This window comes from Pinus tabuliformis, chromosome J (genome assembly GCF_031772625.1).
Source record: "Pinus tabuliformis cultivar Carrire ecotype Pingquan chromosome J, CPIR1, whole genome shotgun sequence".
Lineage (NCBI taxonomy): Eukaryota > Viridiplantae > Streptophyta > Pinopsida > Pinales > Pinaceae > Pinus > Pinus tabuliformis.
In genome coordinates, this window is record NC_142295.1 from 851,198,173 (window position 1) to 851,203,348 (window position 5,176).

Below are 5,176 nucleotides of genomic sequence, written 5' to 3' on the forward strand. Positions count from 1 at the left end.
CCGTGTACTCTGCTTCTGCTAAGCTTAGTGCTACAGATCTTTGCTTCTTTTTGTACCAAGAAACTGCTACTGACCCAACACTAAAAATTCCTCCTGGTGTCCTCTTCCCCTCTAATGGACTCCCCACACAAACTGCATCGGTGAAGCCTTGCAGCTTCACTCCCTCTATCTATTTTTCCAAAGACCAAACTAAGTAGTGCCTCTAAGGTATCTCAACACATTCTTTGTTACCTTCCAATACAGTTTGGTTGGCTTAACCATTGGTTGACTAAGCTGGTTAGATTCATAACACATGTTTGGTCGTGTGTTCACCAAATACATGAGTGAACCCACAAGCTGCTTGTAAATGGTAGCCTCCACTACTTCACCTAAAGTAGCATCCTCCTTCCTCTAGTTTCTTGCAAGAGGAGTCTCCATGGGTTTGCACATGTCCATGTGGAACCTCTGAAGTATCTTGTTGGCATACTTTCCCTGAGAGACAAATAGTTCCCCATCTCATTTTCATACTTCCAAACCAAGGAAGTAGTGCATGAGGCCCATGTCCTTCATCTCAAACTCTCTTGCAAGGTCCTCCTTGCAAGATTTGATCATATGCTCATCACTAGTAAGGATCAAGTCATCAACATATAAAACAATAATCAATAATTTACCTTCTACAACAATGTGATAAAGGTTTGCATCTACTTCACTTTTGGTGAAGCCCAAACCAGTGAGATAGCTATCGATGCTAGTATACCAAGCACGGGGTGCTTACTTGAGTCTATACAATGCTCGCTTGATTTTTAACACATGTGACTTTCTATCAAAGGTATTAAAACCTTTTGGATTCTAAATATATAACTCCTCCTCAATAACTCCATTTAGGAATTTTGTCTTCACATCCATCTGGTGGATCTTCCACCCCATCTACAGTGACAGTGCTAGAATTGACCTGATGGATGAGTACCTTACTACTGGAGCAAAGGTATCATCATAGCTAATTCTCTCAACCTGAGAGAACCCCTTGGCCACAAATATGGCCTTGTGTTTCTCTATGCTACTGTCTGTTGTATGCTTTACCTTGTAAATCCATCTTGAACCAACCATTGATTTGTATGTTGGTCTTGGGACCTGTTGAGGCCTCGAAAATTGTTGTGTCAACACGGGGGGAAAACCACCCTATCTAGACCTTAAGACAACTCCTTTTCCATTTAGGTAGTGGCTCTGACTAGGGATAATGGGACCAGTTTCCTAATTAAAGGTTATTGCATAAATGTGTAATTCTTATAGTGAAGTGAAATGGATGGATTTACATTAATGAATTAAATGGAAAATCTATGCATTAATCTAATCTATAACCCGGGATTGTTTAAACATTTATCTGGATGCGATCTATAATGATTTTCCTTAGTAAATGACAATATAGATTGCTCAAACACCAATGGAAATGAAAACATTTCAAGATGATTACTCTCATTAAATAGTTAATCAAAATAATGTGTATAACTCATATCGCATTTAGAATATCAAAGAAAATTGCATAACATGTAAAAAAATATCAATGGCAGCATGATCATAAATGAATACATGTAACATTATTCTTTAAATACCATGTAATAAGCAATCTAAAAAGATAAATTCACTATTTACTTATGAACAAAAAGAGGTACAACGATAGAAATACCAGATGCATGTTGCTCAACTCATAAAAGAAATAGCAGCATTTTAGTCCTTCTCACAAAGATGACTTCGGGAGTACAAAAATGAAGCTTCTCAAAATTCTTAATGAAAATTCCTAAAGCAATGTTCCAGACGTTCTATTGAGAAAAGTATGAAATTACGGTAGTGCGAGTTTTCGTAATCCTTTCTTCATAAAATTCTGGACCCTTATTTCATATAATAAGTAAGCTTAAATAACAGAAAACAAATGAATCTATTGTGTAGAGCATTGAGGTCATTTAAACAAATCACTTCAATAACGCTTGAAGGAAAACCATTTTTTGGTAGAAATTTCTGAATGTAATTTGTTGTCTTCATTACCTTTGTTTTTTCCATCGGATTATCTTGATGTTTGTCTATCTGTTTGAACTAAACTGCCACTTATCAGCACAGTTTTCCTCTTCTGTCATGACCTGAACACGGAAAACAGGAATCAATAAGTTGAAATAAATGACACTGATAAGCAAATTTCATTTGAAACAAATCACATTTTGCAGGAAATCAGGAAAATTGTAGAGGGTAATAAATTATGATCACAACCATCATGGAGAGGAATGCAGAGTGAGTTTTATGACAAGACAAGTCGGACTTTACGGTCTTATCGTAAAATCATAATTGCTCTTAGACTAGACTGAGGGTAGAACTTTGAATAATCACAATTGTTTTAAGACCTGGAGTACTCTAAACAAAATCCAAAGGGGGATTTCTTAAAACATATCGCAATCGGAACATCAGAAAGGTGGATGGCTTGTTATAAACTGTGTCCCTTTAAAACTTGTGATTGTGAATTCTTGTGGTGATGTGGTAGTGTCATTGTGAATGATGTCATGATGGTGATGTGACTATGACATGGCAGATCCGTGTGGCAGATGACGTGGCAGTGGAAAGGGTCTTATCGCATATCACAATCGGCATGAGCAGGATTCTTTGAAACATGCGGCATGGCTTAGTGGTTTTTTTTGGGAGGGGGTTCGAAGTGGTAAGTGTTTTGTGAAGAGGGGAGTCGGAAACAACGGAGGAGTGACACGTAGCTATAGGGCTTGGATGGAAAAACCACTTTTCGGACCCCCCGTTGAGAAACTTAAAATTGAGTATAGGGGGGTCCGAAATCTTATTTGTCGTTGATTTGGGCGGATTAGATATGGGTCGTTTATTTTATAAGACAAGTCTATCTTTTCTGTTTTATCGCAATTGGTGTTTGGAGCAGAGACAAACATGGCATATGGTTTAAGTCCCGAAAGACTTGTGATTTGTGATGTGCGCGATGACGTGGAGGATGATGTCACATGTGACGTGGATATAACATCATTGATCGCAATCACAATCGGTTGTGTGGAGCAGGGTAGAACTTTTGGAAATTGCGATAGCCACGAAGACGATATTTTTTATGAATCATAGTTTATTTTCCCGTCGGGTCCGGGCCTAATCGCAATTCGCATTTAGTTAAGGCTAAGACTTAAGTTTTTTGGAACTTTTGTGATAGTCACAGACGCAGGGACTTATGGATTGCATTGAATAATCCCCGTGGGTTTGGTTTATATCGCAATCACAATGGAGTTGGCGGAGGGGTCTTTGCCTTTGGAACTTTGTTTATTTGCGATGCAGGGGAACGAGATTTTTTGGAAAAGTCAGAGTTTTTTAAATTATAACTCATTTTTTATTGAATTCTGATTTGATGTTTTTATTTTGATAACCCATATTGTTTAATACTTAAGGTTTTTTGAAGCCTAAGTATAGTTTTGGTCTCGGGGGCTATTAAAATTTGATTTTTTATTTTTATGGAAATAAAATCAAAGGTTTTTTTTTTAAACTAAAGGGTCCCTATTTTAATATAATAAATTTCATAGGAAATTTATAATACATTAAAATGGGGGTTGTTGAACAGTACAACAATTGGAGATTCACTGGAAGAAACTAGTTATCTCTGATAATAATGAATTTTTTCAAAAATTCAGTAAAAATAATTCAAGAAGTGAAAACTACTTTTCGAAATATTTAGATAAATAAAATTACTCTGACTATAAAACTCTTTAAGGTGCAATTTCTTTAAAAAACCTTTCGTGAATGAAAACTTCTATTTACTTGTATCAGTCATTAATCAGTTGTAAAAATAAAGTAGGGGGCCTTTTATGACTTAGTTTGTAGTGTACTTGTTTGTCATAGGTAGAGCCACTGTTGCCAGCAGGCGTTCATAGCCTCGACAGGGTTACCTTTTAACAAACAACAATCCAGTATCACATCCATTTAATAGTGCAATAATTAGAGGTAAGTTTATTTTTCTTTTCTTTTTTGATGCTAAAAAGCCATTCTCCTAGTTTAGTGGCCAGAGAACGACAATGCCATTCACCGGTAATAATTAAAACTGAACAAGCTGGCTCATGATGATACCCCTTGTCTTAGAATTAAAATCATAAGCCATTACCCTGATTTGGTGTTCATTATGGTAATGTTAGTTTAATTGGTTCCCTATGAACATGGTAAACAGGCTCGTGATGAGACCTCTTATCTTTTTAGATTTGTTATATTTTAGAATTACACACTAAAAAATCTCTTTTTAATTGATGGGGAGGATCATTGACCTTAAGCATTTTGGATTAAAAATCTGAGTTGAAAGTGTTTAGTCATAAGACAACCTTTACTTTTTAAGGATAACCTTTTTGATTGAAACTAGAGTAAAAGGATATAATTTTTGAGGTTTTTTTAAAATATTTTACAACTTAATGGAAAATATTTTCAGAGTTCTATAATTTTTATCTAATTTTCAATTTTGGTAACCACTTCTTAAAAAATTCCTACCTTCAAAATGAAAATAAAAATAACTTCAAGAGATGTTTGAAAAGTCAATAGAGTACTATTTAACATTTTATTAACAAAATCTGTAAAAGGAAAATAAATTGTAGCGGGATGTACAATGGAAGTGATTTTTTACAATTTTATTATTTTATTATTTTATTATTATTATTATTATTATTTATAGAAATTAAGAAAAAATTTCCTTAAGATGAGACCATTTACAGGAACAGAATCTCTCTTGCCTAATAAATATTGCAGTATGAATGTAGATGGTTTTATCTTCTCAACAATCTGAAATGGACAAGCCATAATTTCTGAAATTTAGTATGTTTCCCTTTTTATTCATGTGCTTTATCCCAATTGAGAACTAGGTCTTCAACTTGGAAGGAACTTTGTGTGACTAAACTTTCATCAAAAGAAGCTTTCACCATTTGTTGATGTTTGGTGTGTGTGTGAGTTTGGCCTTTTCCCTTTCTTCTTCTAGTTTTAGGATTTGTGAATTTCTTAATTGCAAGGAAGAAGAAGGTGTTTCTTCAATAAATTGAACTAGGGCTAATGAAGGAAGAGCTAAATGTGATGGAATGATGGCTTCCTTCCATATGCTAAGTTGAATGGAGAAGTCCCCATAGAGGCCTTCTGACTTATCCTATCAGCCCATAGAGAAAATATTAAATCTTTGTGCCAG